The sequence below is a fragment of the Oryctolagus cuniculus genome, chromosome 15, assembly GCF_964237555.1.
Source record: "Oryctolagus cuniculus chromosome 15, mOryCun1.1, whole genome shotgun sequence".
Classification (NCBI taxonomy): domain Eukaryota; kingdom Metazoa; phylum Chordata; class Mammalia; order Lagomorpha; family Leporidae; genus Oryctolagus; species Oryctolagus cuniculus.
Genome location: NC_091446.1, coordinates 89123933 through 89143006, shown reverse-complemented (window position 1 = coordinate 89143006; position 19074 = coordinate 89123933). Strand labels below are relative to the sequence as shown.

At 41.0% G+C, this 19074-nt stretch overlaps 1 long non-coding RNA gene and 1 pseudogene across 1 annotated transcript; both read left to right on the top strand.

Moving 5' to 3' along the window:
• Positions 1-7382: 7382 nt before the first annotated feature.
• LOC138845457 (NIF3-like protein 1 pseudogene) lies at positions 7383-8474 on the top strand (annotated as a pseudogene).
• A 3033-nt stretch (positions 8475-11507) lies between these two features.
• Positions 11508-18782, top strand: LOC138845508 (uncharacterized). Its single transcript, XR_011382796.1, has 2 exons — positions 11508-12002; positions 14754-18782. It is a non-coding gene; the product is annotated as an uncharacterized lncRNA (long non-coding RNA).
• The last annotated feature ends 292 nt before the right edge of the window (positions 18783-19074 follow it).

Sequence of the window (19074 nt, the reverse complement as noted above, 5' to 3'; positions counted from 1 at the left end):
CGGTGGAAGATGACCCTAGTCCTTGAGATGCTACAATCACAAGGGAGGCTAAGGAGAAGCTCTGGATCCTGGCTTCAGATTGTCTCAGCTCTGGCTGTTCGTAGCCATTTGGGCAGTGAACAAGTGGATGGAAGACCTCTCTCTCTCTCTCTCTCTCTTTCTCTCCTTCTGCCTCTCTGTAAATCTGCCTTTCAAATAAATAAATATTAAAAAAAATCCTTCCCTATTCTCATTAGAAAACAGACATGAACTAAATTAAAAAAAAATGTGGCCCGTGCTGTGGCATAACCAGTAAGCCTGTTGCTGGCAGTGCTGGCATCCATATGGGCACCAGTTCAAGTCCCAACTGCTCCACTTCCAATTCAGCTCTCTCTATGGCCTAGGAAAGCAATAGAAGATGGCCCAAGTCCTTGGGCTCCTGCACCTTCTTGGGAAACCTGGAAGAAGCTCCTGGCTCCTGGCTTCAAATCAGTGTAGCTCCAGCTGTTGCAGCCAGATGGGGATTAAACCAGTGGATAGAAGACCCCCCTGCCACTCCTTCTTTCTCTGTGTAACTCTGACTTTCAAATAAATAAATAAATCTTTAAAAATTTTAAAAATAAAAAACTTAATAGTCTCATGGCTTTCTAAAGTTCTGTGCATTTTCCTTCTTTTTTTAAATTAACATGATATCCTCCAGAAGCTAGTGTTCTGTTTTGGTTTAAAGATTTATTTATTTAATAGGCAGTATTACAGAGAGAGGGGAGGAGACAAGGAGAGAGAGAGAGAGAGAGAGAGAGAGAGAGAGAGAAAGAGAGAGAATGAGAAAATTCCATCCATTGGTTCACTCACCAATGGCTGCTATGTCCAGGGCTGGGTCAAGCTGAAGCCAGGAGTCAGGATCTTCATGCAATTCTCCCACATGAGTGCACACTCTCAAGTACTTAGGGCATCTTTTGTTGCTTTTCCAGGCATATTAATAAGGAGTTATCAGAAGTAAAGCAAGCCAGGACTAGAATCAGTGCCCAAATAGGATGCCAGCACTCCAGGCAGCAGTTTAACCTGCTAAGCCACACACTGGCTCTCCATTTTCCTTCTCTCTTTCCTAAAGATGAGAAAATATGTATTGATCTATTTTCAGTCTTAGTCTATTTTGTGTTGTTATAGAACCAGTGTACAATGTGTAATTTATAAAGAAAAAGTGTATCTCACAGTCATATGAGAAGTCAATGATCAAGAGGCCCCATCAGGAGAGGGCCATATCCCTGTAACTTAACTTGGCAGAAGTCATTACATGGTGAGAGAGAGTGTAAGAGATGAAACTTAGCACCTCAAGGTCCTTTCAAAGTTGATGTCAATCTATTCCTGAGGGTTGAAACTATTGTCTTGGGGATTTTTTTTAAAGATTTTGTTTATTTGAGAGGTAGAGCTACAGACAGAAGGAGAGACAGAGAGAAGGGTCTTCCATCTGATGGTTCACTCCTCAAATGGCAACAATGGCTGGAACTTGTCCAGTCTGAACCTAGGGCTAGGAGCTTCCTCCAGGTCTCTTACATCAATGTAGGGGTCAAAGCACTTGGGTCATTCTCCACTGCTTTCTCAGGTGGCAGAGAGCTAGATTGGAAGAGGATCAGCCAGGACATGAACTGGTAACATATGGGACACTGGCACCACAGGCAGAGGCTCAGCCCACAGTGCCATAGCACCAGTCCCAGGTATTAGGTTTTCAATACATCATTTGGGATGATACATGTTAAAGTCAGACCATTTTAAAAATTATATTGCATTTTTATTACTATTCCAATTCATTTGGCCTACAAGTAGAATTTTTTATTGTAGTTATTCTATTTCACAGCTGTTGAAATTAAATGTCAGTTTTTAACCTTTTTAATTTAAGGTAAACAGATTTCACGTATTTCATACATACAGATTTAGGAACATAGTGATACTTCCCACTTTATCCTCTCTCCCACCCACACATCCTCTCTCATCCTTTCTCTCTAATTCCCTGTCTTATTTTTCCTTAAAGATCTATTCATTTTTTATTTGAAAGGCAAAGTTACAAAGACAAAGGAAGGAAGAGACAGAGAGAGATTTTCCATCCACTGGTTTACTTCTCACATGACTGTGATGGCTGGAGATGGGCTGGTCCAAAGCCAGGAGCCAGGAGCTTCTTCCAAGTTTCCCACATGGTTGCAGGGGCCCATGCCCCTGAGTGATCTGGTCTTTTCCAGACACATTAGCAGGGAGCTGGATTGGAAGTGGAGCCTCTGGGACTGAAACTGGGCACAGTTCTCCCCACTCTACCACAGTGTCAGCCCTATTTCTCTTACTTTCTACACTGATCTACTTTCAGTGGACTTTTTATTCTTAAGATTCACCCTATACTAAGTAAAGAGTACAGCACTGTTGTTCAGCAGTAGAGACAAGGGCTGTAAACAATCATAAACTCTCAAAATGTCAATTTCACTCCTATACATTCCATTTTTTGCTGCTCTATTAGTTACCACAGATCAAGGAGAACATAAGGTATTTGTCTTTTTGGGATTGGCTTATTTCACTAAATTTAATGGTTTTCAATTGTATTCATTGTGTTCCAAACCAAGGATTTCATTATATTTTATAGCTGAGTAGTTGTTTATTATATATACATATATATGTATGTACATATATATATATCTCACATTTTTTTTTATCCAGTCATCAGTTGATGGACATCTAGGTTGAATCCATATCTTAGCTATTGTTAATTGAGCTGCAATGAACATGAGAATACAGATAGCTCTTTCATATGCCTATTTCTTTTTTTAAGATTTAATTTATTTGAAATACAGAGTTACAGAGAGAGGTAGAGACAGAGAGAGGTCTTCTACCTGCTGGTTCACTCTTCAGATGACCGCAATGGCCAGAGCTGCACTGATCTGAAGCCAGGAGCCAGGAGCTTCTGCCAGGTCTCCCATGTGGTGCAGGGGCCCAAGGACTTGGGCCATCTTCCACTGCTATCCCAGGCCATAGCAGAGAGCTGGATTAGAAGAAGAGCAGGCAAGACCAGAACTGGTACCCATATGGGATGCCAGCACTTCAGGCCAGGGCAATAACCTACTGCACCATGGTGCTGGCCCCTCATATGCCTATTTCATTTCACGTAGATTAATTCCCAGGATTAAGATTGCTGAGTCATATGGTATATCTACGTTCAAATTTCTGAGGTGTCTCCATACGTCTTCCACAATAGCTGTGCTAGTTTATTTTCCTACCAATAATGGATTAAGATGCCTTTTCCCCACATCCTGGCCAGCATGTGTTGATTGTTGATTTCTGTATGAGAGCCACTCTGACAGGGGTGAGGTCAAACCTCATTGTGAGTGTGATTTGCATTTCTCTGGTGACTAGTGATATTGAGCATTTTTCACTTGCCTGTGGTTTTTAAAATTCTCTCTTTTGATAAGTGCCTGTAGAGCAGCTCACATTGGTTGCCCAGAGAACCAGCTATATCCTATGCCTTCTTATGCAGTCACAGAGTTTCCACAGTCTCAGCACACAGGGCTCCCACTGTCAATGGGTGCAGAGGATTTGATCCACCTTGCTAGACTGTCTCATTCACAGAGAGGCAGAGACATTCCAAGAGCCTTGACAGTTTGAGCATTGGAGCCTGTGACATGTTGACAGATTGGGGGGACCTCAGTAATATGTGGGTGCACAGACTCTAGTCAATTTGCACAGCCAGACTCAAAGTCAGTGGGAAACATGGAGTTTTCCTTCTGTTAGAATCTCTGGATCTCACACATGCACAATAGCCACCAACCAAATGCTTCCTTCTCCCCATCAGTAGCAAGTTGCATGCATTCAAGCTGCTGCCACTGGTACTGGTAGTAGATGGCATCTTGTCTCAGCCAGGTGCTGAGCACGTGCACAAGAGCTTCTGCATCTTCTGTTTATGTCCAAAATGGTGCCCACCTTCTCTCAACTGATATTGGGCACCATTGCTTAGTGAATGGAGTGAGAGAAACATGCCCCCCTTGTTTTTTACTGGGTCAGTGGGTACACTTTCCTCTCAGAGTTCCAGGCCAGGCTCACGTCAAAGTCTCCCTCTGTCTATATCACCAGTGGTATGGGTTGCTGCAGTCTGATCTCACCTCACTCTCCAAAGCTGGTGCTTTCTCCTCCTCTTGGCTGCTGGCATCATGTTGTGCCTGTGTTCATGCTGCATGTCTGCATCTTCCACACAGATCCATGGTGTTTCTCTCCTGTAGAATTTCCACCACAGTTTTCTCTAACCCTTCCGCAATAATGTACTTCCAACATTTTTTGAAACTAGTTACCACTAGTATATGTGCTTCCCTATTCCACCATCTTGGAATCCTCCAACATGTATGCTTTTTATGGAATTTTAGGTATATAAAATCTGGAGATATTCTATTGAAACATGCTAACATGGCATCCCAAGGGTATCCCTGTATTAAGAGGAACATAGTTAATATCATTGAATTATTTTTCCATTGTTCAGTTGTTAGTGACACGTGATCTTTCTTTGGAATTCTGTAATTTATTTGGATAATAATTCTTAAAATTATGTTGCCTTTACTAACTTTATTTTTTTTTACAAAATCAGTAGCAAATCAATGTCTTCATGAAACTAAGTTGTTTTTAATCTTTACCAATTAATAAATTGTGAGTGCCCTTTCAAGAATGTCTTTCCAGCCTGTAATCATGGATAAAACACTATTCTTGCAGAGGGAGGTTTATTGTTTTTGTTCTTCCAGCTTATATATCTGTTATTCTGTATACATTTCTATCATAATCTTGTTTTGCACAGTAGAATATAGGTACAATCCTGACCAGTTCTCTCACTACCACCTTCTTTCATTTTCTCTTCCAGGTATAGTTCTATTGACTTCTACATGACTACATGTTTCTAAGACCAGAGAAACTTGCTTACTTCATCATTCCTCAGTTCATTTTACATTGTGCTTTAGGACTTTTATGAAAATTTGTTAATTAAAGTGGAAAGGCAAACACAGCATTTATCATTAGAGAATGCACATGAACAAGATAAAGTTGGCATGGTTATAAGACAATAGAGCCATGTAAGCTGAGAGCAAATTAGTATCTTGTCTTTCTCCCATCCATGTACTAACCATGCCTGACCCATCTTTGTTTCCAAGATCAGATGAGATTGGGGATGGAAGGTTCAGGGTGGTATGGCTTTAGACAGTCTCTTGTCTTTCTGACGCTACAGCAAAAAGACATATTTGTTACATTTCAAATTAAAAATTAAGAGGTAATTTGCTAAATACCTATGAGATGTATCCTGAAACAACCTTTATGAGTCATAAAGATGATGTTGTGCATAGTGTTTTAGTTCAAGACTGGAATAAACACTCAATATGCTGCAGAGCCAAGAATTATCTAGTGTTAAAACATAAACAGGGGTCAGTGCCATGGCTTAGTTGGTTAATCCTCCGCCTGTGTTGCCAGTATCTCATATGGGCACTAGAACTCATATGGTTTCTCCTCTTCCAGTCCAGCTTTCTGCTGTGGCCCAGGAAGGCAGTGGAGGACGGCCCAAGTACTTGGGCCCCTGCACCTGCATGGGAGACCAGGAGGAATCAGCTGGCTCCTGGCTTCAGATCAGCACAGTGCCATCCATAGCTGCCATGTGGGGGCTGAACCAACAAACAGAAGGAAGACTTCTCTCTCACTGTCTAACTCTACCTGTCAAATTAAAAAAAAAACATAAACAGGTTATTTATGTTATTTTGGAATTGCTAAAACAGTATGATCTTTGAGAGCTTTTTGGAGCCTGTACTTATGTATAGATAAGACCAGGAGTGTGTGGAGGACAGAATATATTGTGTGGCCTTAAATATTTCTCCATGCACTTCTCTCAGTCTATTCATGTAGGTTGTGCAGACACTTTTTAATGTTATATTTTCAATCAAATCATTCTATTATACATTTGAATTTTAACCTACTCAAATTAGTCTTAATTGAAGCCCTGAAACACTTACCAGTAACATAAATTATAGTCAGAGCCAAAGGCTATTCTCTAATCATTGCATTAATTGAATCTTTTGTCATGTCTAAAAAATATTTTTATCTTCAAGAGAAAGGAAGCTAGATAGAATGAGACATATAGGTCGAGAGAACACTTTTTTGCATTAATTCATTCCTCAACACCCACAGCAGCCAGACCTGGGCCAAGACTGAATACAAGAGCCAGAAATGTAGTCCCAGTCTCTCAGAGGTGTGATAGAAGCCTAATTAATTGATTCTGGAAGTCACTTCCAGGCACTCTAAAGTAGAACCAGGGTATCTTAATAGTCATCATAGGCCGGTGCTGTGGCTCACTCGTGGCACCACTACTGCGGGTTCTAGTCCTTGTTGGTGTGCCGGCTCTGTCCCGGTTGCTCCTCTTCCAGTCCAGCTCTCTGCTGTGGCCCGGGAAGGCAGTGGTTGATGGCTCAAGTGCTTGGGCCCCTGTACCCACATGGGAGACCAGGAGGAAGCACCTAGCTCCTGGCTTCAGATTGGCACAGCGTGACAGCCGTAGTGGCCATTTGGGGGTGAATCAATGGGAGGAAGAACTTTCTCTCTGTCTCTCTCTCTCACTGTTTAACTCTGCCTGTCAAAAAAAGAAATAGGTATCATAACCACTACACTAAATGCATAATGCCCATTTAAATGTTTTTCTTTGGCATATTTGAAAGTACTACATATGATTTTCCCCTGAAACCATCTGCATTCTCCTTAACATTACCCATCTAGGTATTCCCTCTAATCTCCCATTGATCCCAATCTCTGATTCTGCCTGACTGATTTTGCCATCTGTAATCAGACACTTCTCATTCCAGTATGAACGTCTTCCATGACCTTTAGACTATAGTTCCTTCTTCATCTTGAATGCTTCTTTGTAGCTGTTCAAATAATACCTCATATTTGATGAATCTCAAATGAAACCTGCAGCATTCGTTCTTTTTTATTTGTATATGGTATTAGTACAAGCCAGCCATGTCTTAAATCAACATAATGGGGTTTTTGTTGGACTCCTCATTTTCTATCAGGTCTAATTTCAGATCTTTCTGTTTCTTTGCCTTTAAATTTGTAAACTCATTTTTTTATTACTTGATTTTATTTTTACACTAGGTGGACAGAAAGCAATCCTCCTTAATAAAGTTGATAATTAGCTTCACTCAGAACATTTTTAGCAATGCACGTTAAAAAATTCATCTTACAAACTGTTCTGCAATCCAAATATACAACAACTTTAAAAATTATGTTTAGAAAACAAAATCCAATGTAAAAAGACAGATTAAAGGCTATGGAGATGTACCTGGACTCAAATTGAGTTTTGCCCAATGGCTGTATGTTGTCATGTTGCTTACACCTGGTCCCCATGACAGTCTGGTTTATGTAATCTCTGAACTGCAATTCTTCCTGTTCCTTCATGGGTCTGAAGACTCTCATTTCCTCCTTGAATGACTTTGCATCCCTGTCTTCTGCTGAGAGTTGGGACAATGTTGGATTGCTGGTGGAACCAAGCCCACCACAAACTATAATTACACTCTTCCTGACCAATGACTTGACTGAGCAGGTGATGGAGGAGGCTCTGCATAAGAAGGCAGATCTCATCTTTTCCTACCTTCCACCTATCTTCCTACACATAAAATGTATTACCTGGATGTCCTGAAAGGGGTGCCTGGTGTTCTGGGCTTTGGATAACAGAGTTGGCATCTACTCTCTTCACACAGCCTATGATGCTGCAGCCCAGGGATTGAAAAACTGGTTTTCCAAAGGGCTTGGAGCCTGCACATCCAGGCATATATATCATTCCAAAACTCATGGCTATCTTTTGAGGGAACCACTGAGTACAATTCAACATTGAGCATACCCAAGATATGGACAAAGCTGTGTCTGTAGTGAGAGAAGTTGAAGGTGTTCCTGTCACTTCTTTTTCTGCTAGGATTGATGAAGAGAAAAATAAGGATCAGCCTGAATTGTACTGAGAAGACTTTGATGCAGGTGGTGGCTCAGCTCTCTCAAAACAGATAACTTTACCAGAGAACTGAAATTCTGTCACTGCAGAAGCCTTTGCTCTACATACTGGAATGGGTCGATCATGCACCCTGGATGATTCTGTTGCCCTGGCAACCATGATTGAGCGAATCAAAAGACACCTCAAACTAACTCATATTTACTTAGCTCTTGGGGTAGGAAGGACCTTAGCATCATGAGTCAAAGCTGTGGCCCTGTGTACTGGTTCTGGGAGCAGCATCCTGCAGGGTGTGGAAGCAGACCTGTACCTCACAGGTGGAATGTCCCATCATGATGGCCTGGATGCTACTTCCCAAGGGGTAAATGCCATCCTCTGTGAACACAGTAACACAGAATGAGGCTTTCCTTCTGACCTTTGTGATATTCTGGGTGCCCACTTGGAGAATTAGATTAATATTATCCTGTCAGAGATGTACAGGGATCTTCTTTGTGTGGTATAAGGCATACAGAAACATCAAGATGATACAACCTACAGATTGCATCTCCACTCATGTGGATGTGTAACATGAGTCAGTGGAGTCATATATCATTCTGGAAGAGTATCTTAAGATGGATGAGGATGGCCGGCGCCATGGCTCACTAGGCTAATCCTCCACCTTGCAGAGCTGGCACACCAGGTTCTAGTCCCAGTTGGGGCACCAGATTCTGTCCCGGTTGCCCCTCTTCCAGGCCAGCTCTCTGCTGTGGCCTGGGAGTGCAGTGGAGGATGGCTCAAGTACTTGGGCCCTGCACCCCATGGGAGACCAGGATAAGCACCTGGCTCCTGCCATCAGATCAGCACGGTGCACTGGCCACAGCACACTGGCCTCAGCGGCCATTGGAGGGTGAACCAATGGCAAAAAGGAAGACCTTTCTCTCTGTCTCTCTGTCACTGTCCACTCTGCCTGTCAAAAAAAAAAAAAAAAGAGATGTATGAGGATGCTTCAAAAAGATCATGGAAATGTTTATTTTAAGAAAACTGCATAGATTAAAAAATTCACAAAATAAACAACTTTTAACTCCATTTTCTGCAAACCTTTTGAACTGCCCTTATCTTTTCTAGTTTATCTGGTTCAACAAATGTTTTATAGTTCATAAGGAAATAACTGAACTACCATAATGAGGAGCAAATATTAAGAAAGATCAACTAAAATCAGTTTACTAAAGATTCTTGGGAAGTAGCCAAGTAATTCTCTCCTTAGTTTAATTATAGTTGGGATATGTTAACCTAGATGTCTCTGCCATTTGCTAGTTTTAAAATGTCCTTTAAAACTTGGAATTGAACACCTATTTTTAGGCAGTATCCAGTTTGGGATGATATGGTCTGTTTCTGTGTCCATGTTCTGTAGATCCACCTAAATTCCAGTCTTTCACCTCAGTTTTAGAATCAACACGAGATTTATTAGGAGGAATTTTTAAAAATATGATTGCTATTCATATTACTATGTCTTTATTGCTTTTCATTTTATAAAAAAAATTATAACATTAGTCCAAGCCCTAATCCTTACCCTGGCCCTAGCCCTAGCCTTAGTCCTAGCCCTAACCCTAAACCTAATCCTAGATCTAAACCAATTCTGAAGCCTAATACTAGGTCTATCCCTAGACAAAGCATTAACCCTAAATTTGGCCCTCATCTTAACCATAACCTTACCTTAACTCTATACTTAGCCAAAATCCTATTTGTATCCCAACATGGTGCTTTAACCCAATCTAAACTCTAATCCTATCCCTAACTTTAGCCTTAATAACTCAAGCATTAACCTTAATCCTAATATGAGCCCCAACTCTAACCCTAACAATAATACCAAAACTTAAACCTAACCCTGCCTTAACCCTAACCCTAACCCTGGCCTAAAACCTATCCATAGTCCTAACTTTAGCTATCACACTAGCTCTAACCATAGTCCTAACTCTGGCTCTAACTCTAAAATTTACCATAGAACTAAATCTAACCCTAATCTTACACTAATTTTAAATCTCACCCCAACACTAATCCTATCTTTCTGCTTAGGCCTAACCCTAAAACAAACTAGCATTCAGTGTGAATCTGAACATAGTCCTGAAGCTAATTTTAATGCTATATCTAACACTAGCCTTAAACTAACCATCATGCTAACCAAAGACTAAGCTTCATCCTAGTGATGATGATCAACTATAACTGTATATTATATATAACCACATATATTTATAACCATATATAATATATATATTATATATATATATAAAATGTATATAAAACCACAGTTCTAACTCTATCCCTAGCCCTACACCTAAACTTATCCCTAATCCTAGCTCTATCCCTAGGCCTAACAATAGTCTTAACCCTATCTATAACTAATCACAAATCTAATCCTAAATATAACACTAGTCCTTGACCTAATCCTTATTCTAACCCTAAAGCTAAACATAACTCTATGTGTAGCCCTAACCCTAAGCCTAGCCCTAACCATAACCCTAACCATGGCTTTTAATCTAACCTAGACCTAAGCCTAAACTTAACAGAACCCTAATCCTAAAACTAGCCCCGACTCTTGCCATAAGCCTAATACTAACACCGACACTAAACATAAACCTAGCTCTAAATCTTACCCTAAGCCCAACCCTAACAATAGCCTTAATAATAGCAATCATTCTAAACCTTAACACCAATCCTAGTCCTAATAATAACCCTAACACTCATCCTATATCTAGCCATACACTTACTTCTAACCCTAAATGGCAGAATTTACATTCACATGAGCTGTCAGGGTTTATATACACTGGAGTAACTGAAATGTTCAGAGAAACAGAAACAGAGCCCAAGCACTTTTGTGTTTGAATGGTGCCATCATTAGTCACCAATTCTGAAAACACCCCATTTTCAAGCAAATTGTTGTTAAACTTCTAGGTGTCACTGTGGTGATACCTATGGGAAGGCTTATGGCTTAGGATGAGAAAAAACTGCAACTTGGCAAAAAAAAAATTCAGAAAACATTAGTCAGTTATTGAAGTCTAATAGAGGCTTTATGAGTAACTGCCACGGATTGGTCCTCCAGTCCTAGTGTAAAATTTGTAACAGGAGGAAAGCAAACAAAATGCTGAAAATGTATCATTTGAAACATATTAAGTGGAAAAATCAAATATAAAAGGCAGATCAAATGAATTTTATTGTCTACAGAAAAAAAATGAGTTGAATGCCAACAGTGGCTGTGCTCTATGATGAAAGATAATATCTGAGTAGTACTTGTGAAAATAAACTGCACCCTCTCAGGAAGGCCTGGAAAAGTGATGCTCACAGTCAAGCATGTAGATATAATGGCTAAAACACTCTACAGAAAAAGAAAACCTTGGATTTGATCCCAAGTCCAGCTCTAGACAACTCTTCAAACCACAAAAGAGAAAACAGGCATTTTGCAATTTCCCCATCAGAGTAGCAGCAAAATATGCAGTCATGGGAGCAGAGAGGAAGGGGAGGACTGAGAAACAGTTGAGCAAACCTGTGGGGTTCCATGGGATGCGCAGCCATGGAGCCCCCGTGTCAAGGCCGGTCTGATAGCTGTTGCTGTGTCTTTATCACAAGGCAGATGTTGCTAGTTTCGGTTAGGGCAATGCTTTCCCACGGTCGGGACTTTCCAGAGGAATTGAGAATGTTGTAAACAACAAGATGGCGCCGAGGACCGTGCGGTGAGCCTGCCTGCTGCGTGACACCTCATCTGATTGGCCCAAGAACGCGTGCACACTGCGTGAACAGACAGCGGATTGGAGTGTTCCGTGCATGGACTTGAGCCCGCTTGCAGTTGGCCAGATTTTGTATATAAGCTGTGTGCTGAGGAAGGAGGGGGCTTTCCTGTCCACTCTCCTCCTTTCATTCTTTCACTGTCCCTGTTATTTTCCCATTAAAAGTCTGCTGAAGACCGATGAGCTGCGAACAGTGTCGTTCCTTTGCGGGCAAGGGAGCGGCAAGTGGTGCCGTGACTCGGATCTGGACCACTTTCTCCACGCAAGAATAGGTAAGGAACAAAAGGTAAGCGTGCGAGTGCACGGAAATCCAGCTGGGGAAAGAATAGAAACCGCGGTTCCGTCGAGGAAAGACGGGGAAATTAAGCGCCAGAAAAAAGGGTAAAGGAATCCCTTAAAAGGCGGGAGTACAAAGTGTTAAGAAACGCCAGGAAATAGGCGGAAACTTCCTTTTTACCTCGAAATGGACAATACTCAGAAACTTCCTTTTTACCTCCAAATGGACTATTCTCCGTCCACCACTAGGTTGCGCATGCTGTTGAGCTGCTTGTTAAAAGCTGCGGGGACGCCCGTTAAGGCAGCTACAGTATGCGCATTCACTAGGGCCGTTGCCAAGACGTCACCACGGTTTGTGGAAGGTGGCCAATTAGATGAGCAACAGTGGCGGAGAGTAGGGAGACAGTTGAGAGCAGCCGGAGAGCTGGCAGAAATACTTAGATTATGGCAACTCATTGAACAGACACTTCAGAACCCCACTGAGAGCATACGGCTTTTACTTGATGAAGCATGCGAGCTCCTAGAGAAGGTTCAGGAGGAGTCTCGGCATGATAGTCAGTCTAGTGACTGTGGTAGTCAGTGGGACAGGAAACAGATGGACAAAGGTCCCTGTAGGGACCAGCCACCGGATGAGACAGAGGAAAATTCAGTGAAGGACCATCCCCCATCGAGTGCGCCCCTGCACTCGAGGGGGCCATCTCATTTATATCTCAATTTGACTAGGCTAGCGAATTTGTCCTTAGAGGACGAACTGCCACCATGGTATCGTCCATTGACTCTCCCTAAATCGGCCCCTAGAAATAAGAAAAAAAAAAAAAAGCTATAAAGACTCCATTACAGATACAGGGAATAGGGTTAAACAAGGCGAGCCATAGAACAGTTCATTAATGCTATAAAAATAGTCAGTCCTTGGTTCGCAAAAGGAGTCGTGAATAAGCAACATTGGGATTTCCTCAGAAAAAACTTAAATGTGCATTTAAAGAAACAAAGCAAGCCGTGACAAAGGCTGTGAGAACTTTGTTGCAGATATAGAGAATAGGGTTAAAGAAGCAAACTGTAGAGCAGTTTATCAGTGCTGTTGAAACAATTAGTCCTTGGTTTGCTGAAGAGGGTGTTGTGGATAAGAAACACTGGGAGTAAAAAATATAGATCAGTGTACACTGGACAGCCCTCACCTTGCATTTAAATATTTCATTTAAAGTAAATGTTCTCTATTATAAAGTTAATATTACTATGTGCAATGAGAAATTGTGGTGACAAAGTGTCCGGACTACCCATTTTGTTTTTGTTTTATGTGCTAACTCTACCCCTATTATTGATAGGAATGCTTGGACAGATTATGCTTGGTTTGCTTTACAAAAAAAAAAAAAAATATATATATATATAAATCAAGATATGCCGCAAGTAGTTAAGATTCCACACACCTGCAGAAATGTAATAATTACAGATAATAAGAGGCTAGTTCCCTCAGATATGTTTCAATTTATCCTTAAAACATATTGAATATTATTGTGTTTGATTGCTGGATGTATATTTGTATAGAAAATTTGTATTATATTCGTATGATGTATTAATTATGCCTACACCTTGGTGCAACTCTAGGGCCAAATGTAAGGACAGATTTTTGGGATGGAGAGGCTTGTGTCTTTGTTTGGCTCTGATAAATAAGTAACTTGTCTGCCGGATGACCTTCTCCTGCTCCTTGGGAGCCTGGCCAGCTCCCGGGGAGGGGGATAAAGGAATGTTTTCTGATAAACAGGTGGGCATGCTTCATGTCTCGGCTCTCTGGCCAAGATCCGGGATGGGACGCACTGCTTGCCTAAAAGCTTGGCAATGAGCCACCCTTGTCCTTGGGGGCTTTAAGGAGGAGCCGGAGCAAGCCTCTGCTGCTGCTGTTTCATCCCGGGGGAACACGCAGTCAAGCTGAACGTTAAACGTGCCCGTGATGATTACTAATAATGTTTCATTCTCAGTATGGATCCTTTTCTGGTGCTGTGTGAAAATTGCCTAGCAATGCCCATAGTACTGTAAATTCTACAAAACATAAGTACAATGCAAATATAAATTGATTGGCTATTGTGGCTGAGGTGTTCTGTAACAGTCCCTTTAATAAAAAATTAACAAAATAAATTACTTTAAAAAAGAGAACATTCAGGACCTGCCACTCTGCTTGGTATGTCACTACAAAAATCAACAAGGAGGGCTATACCTGATAAATGAGGGTGCTATCAATGTGGGCAGCAGGGACATGTACAAATATTGTCCAAAAGTCAAACATCAAAAAAGCCCCTCCTCCTGGGATTTGCCCCTGGTGCTAAAGGGAAAGGCATTGGACCAATAAATGTCACTCCAAAACTGATAAAAAAGATAATTCCTTAAATAAATAAAGTTCAGAAAACTAAAAGTGGGGCTGGCCCCAGGCCCCATCCCAACAAATTTTGGGGGCCATGACATTTATTCCTCAACAGAACACCCTAAATCCGTCAATTTCCTCCATGGAGCCACAGAGGGTAGTGCAGGACTGGACCTCAGTGCCACCTCCTATACAATATTAACCCCTGAGATGGGCCCACAAGGCCTCCCTACTGGGATTTTTGGTCCTTTGCCAACTGGGTTTTTTGGTCTCCTACTGGGCAGAAGTAGTATAACTATGAAAGGGTTACAGGTTTTTCCTGGAGTTATAAACACTGACTTTACTGGTAAGATAAAAATTATAACTCAAGCCAATAATGTAACTTTACCTCCAGGACAATGCATTGCTCACTTGATTCTGTTCCCCTTCTCTTCAATTGGTAAGTCTTTTTTAAATAAAAGAGAAAATAACGGTTTTGGATCTTCTAATGCTTATTGAATATAACCCATAACTAAGGACCGACCCAAATTTTTCTTAAAATTACATAAAAAGTTATTCAGTGGTCTTTTAGATACTGGAGCTGATGTCTCTGTTATTTCAGCAGCAAGCTGGCCCACAAATTGGAAAAAGAAAATTACCATAACTCAATTGCAAGGTATTGGTTGGAGTCAAAGATTAACATAAAGTTCCAAATTGCTACAATGGGAGGATAAAACAGGTAATGCTGGAGCCTGTCGCTCCTATATTTTGGCTGCATTACTTGTTAATCTATGGAGACGTGATATTCTAACTCAAATGGGGGCTTTAATGCGTAGTCCAAATAAGATTGTTACCATTAACATACTTCAACAAGGTCATTTGCCAGGTAAGGGTTTAGACAAACAACAACAAAGCATCACATCTCCAGTTCCTTTAACTGTCAATCATGATCAGAGAGACTTTGGTTTCCCTTGATGACTTCTGGTCAGCCTGTGCCCCATGCAAAAAATAAAATAAAATAAAAATCAGATAATCCCGTGTGGGTGGATCAGTGTCCTTTACTACAGGAAAAGATAAATGCTGCACAGATATTGGTCGAAAAACAATTAACAACAGGACATATAGTTCCTTCTAATTCTCCTTGGAAGAGTCCTATTTTTGTTATCAGACAGAAGTCTGGGAGATAGCAATTGCTTCAAGGCCTTAGGCCTGTTAATGCTACTGTGGAAATTATGGGGTTTACCATTGCCTACTGCAATTCCAAAGGACTCTTATATTGCAATAATAGATTTAAAAATTATTTTTATACTATACCTTTACATCCAGAAGATTGTCCCCGATTTGCTTTCAGTGTTCCATCAATAAATTTTCAAAAACCTATGCAAAGATGCCAATGGAGGATCTTACCTCAAAAAATGGCTAATAGCCCTACTTTGTGCCAACAATTCATTGATGCTGCTCTTCAAAATATTTACAAAAAGTATAACAATTTATGTATTATACACTATATGAATGATATTTTGATAGCTGGACCCGAGGAATTTTTGGTGATACAGTAATAAGAGAGCAAATCTGCTTTTGGTCTTATCATAGCCCCTAAAAAAATACAACTTCAATATCTTTATCAATATCTAGGCTTCCAATTGTACCCATGAAAAATACTTCCACAAAAAGTCACCTTACAATTGGATTCTTTACAGACTTTAAATAAGTTTCAAAAACTTCTAGGGAATATTAATTTGCTTTCTGCACATCTCCACCTCACAACAGGAAACTTTAAACCTTTATTCAATATCCTAAAAGGAGGTCAAGCTTCTGTAATTTGTGATGGTCACCATACAGTTATTAACACCTCTTTTTCATCTCTACATCTATTTGAATTAGTTGCTGTTGCACTTGCATTGCGGTCTACTTTGGATGTAGCGGTTAACATATACACCAATAGCAAATATGTGTTCCTATCAGTGCCTCAATTGGACACTTGTTCATTCCTTCCTGGATCCTCAGCTGCTTCTCCTCTGTTTTCTCGCATTTGCACTGTCATTCGACAGCATACCTGTCCTTCCTTTATAGGTCATATTCGAGCACATTCCAATCTTCCTGGACCATTGGTAGAGGGTAATCATTTGGCAGATTCTACTCTATGCATATATTCTATTGATACAGCAACAAAAGATCACGTTTTACATCATTTAAATGCTCATATGTTACGCTTAAAACATAATATTACTCAAGAACAAGCTCGACAAATTGTAAAATTCTGTTCTACTTGCTCCATCCAGTTACCAGTACCTCACTTTCACATTATTCCTCGTGATTTATTCCCCCAATCAACTATGGCAAATGGATATCACCCACTTCATGGAATTTGGTAAACAAACATATATACATGTGTCTATTGATGCTTGTTTTAAATTTATTTTTGCTTCCTTACATACAGGTAAAACTACAAGACATGTTATTGCCCGTTGCTTACAAGCTTTTGCTTCCCTAGGAACTCCAAAGCAGATTAAAACGGATAATGGACCTGCTTATATTTCTGCCTCTTTTAGAAATTTTTGTGTAACTTTCTATCTCATGTTACTGACATTCCTTATAATCCTCAGGGTCAAGACAATATTCTACATACACATAACACTTTAAAACAATATTTTAATGATATAAACAAAAGGGGGAGTTTAGGGTTCTTGCCCATTCTCCTAACAAATGGCTCTCAGGTGCTTTATTCATTTTAAATTTTTCACATTGGATAAAGATGGTCGTCTTGCAGCTATTCAACAGTGGCATCCACAAACAGCTGGGGTAAGAACAATGGTAAAATGAAAGGATCCTATCACCAATCAATGGAATGGACCTGATCCAGTACTGGTATGGGACATGGGCTCTTAAGGGATGGGTATTTTTATGCAACCAATTTGCTTTTACATTGTTAACCTCTGATGATTTTCACAATTGCTCATTGGGCCGTGTGGCCCCAATGCTAACATCTGTATTTCCAAAGGCACGACAGCGACACTCATTACCTGAGAACTGTGATGATGATGTCATCTTAATTGGAGACCTGCTTTCACCATGGCTATACAGCTAGTGGGAGTTCCTGGATTGGCTTATGGAAATAATCGTGGACTATGAAGGCTTACATGTTTGGTGACCAAAACAATCAATTGTACTGCTACTGCGCTATCCAATATAGCTAAAAAATTGGATCAAGTTTGTTCAGGAGTACTCTTAAAGTGAGCAGCTATCGATTATTTGCTGTTAAAAGATCATGTAAGCTGTAAATCTGTTCCAGGGGAATGTTGTTTTAACATTACTAACAATGCCATATATAGAGTCTGTTATGGATAAACTTAAGAGTAAAATGCAACATATGTTTATTACTAACCCACTAACATTTGAAGGGTTTCAATGGATTCATTGGTTATTAATGTGGGCTAGATTGTTACTGATTTTCATACTTTGGGATGTTTTTCATGTGTTCTACAATTTGTGCTATCTTCACTACAGTCTGTATGGACTGACATTCATCACTTAAAACTTTGTACCAAACCTCCTTTGTAATCAAAAATAATTAATATTTGGCTGTATGTTTCATCTCTCACCTAATGTTGGGCTAAAATGGTACTCAAGAACGGGTAAGACACTCCACATCCTGTACCTACCTAAGACAGGGCTCAAGTTAAAGAATGGGTCGCTATCGATTGCTTGTTTGTCAGGTACTACTGGGCCTTACCCTCATCGCCAGATGGATCAGAGCCTTAGCACTCCATCAGCAGAATACCGACTTGATAATCCAACAGACTATGCTGGCCACCTTGCGATCTCACCCCAATAAAAAAGTATGGCTTAGCATGATGGAGCGGTAGTCAAAGACGGGTAAACACTGATGGGTGCTCCTAGCAACCTAAGACAGAGGGTAGGACAGGCTTCCTATTACCTCCATGATGGGTAAGCAGGTAGCACGCCATTGGGTACCTAAGACAGGCACGTTTCCATGCCATTTAAATAATAAAGAAGGGGGAGATGTGGGGTTCCATGGGATGCGCAGCCATGGAGCCCCCGTGTCAAGGCCGGTCTGATAGCTGTTGCTGTGTCTTTATCACAAGGCAGATGTTGCTAGTTTCGGTTAGGGCAATGCTTTCCCACAGTCGGGACTTTCCAGAGGAGTTGAGAATGTTGTAAACAACAAGATGGCGCCGAGGACCGTGCGGTGAGCCTGCCTGCTGCGTGACACCTCATCTGATTGGCCCAAGAACGCGTGCACACTGCGTGAACAGACAGCGGATTGGAGTGTTCCGTGCATGGACTTGAGCCCGCTTGCAGTTGGCCAGATTTTGTATATAAGCTGTGTGCTGAGGAAGGAGGGGGCTTTCCTGTCCACTCTCCTCCTTTCATTCTTTCACTGTCCCTGTTATTTTCCCATTAAAAGTCTGCTGAAGACCGATGAGCTGCGAACAGTGTCGTTCCTTTGCGGGCAAGGGAGCGACAAACCTAAATCTGTTTGTGATTTAATGGTGCTGTGACTTTGCACCTGTTCTCAAAACTGCCCATTTTAAAATAACTTTATCTTTTTATCTTCTTGTGGTGCATTGGCTTTGGCAAGTGGGTTGGCATGGGGACACAGGAAGTCACCTGGACCATTGGCCACCTTGTGGGCTGCCTTAGATGCTGGAACTGAAGGCATCAAGATCAGCAATGGGGTCCAGCTCTGAGATTAGACCCGAGAACTCTGGGGC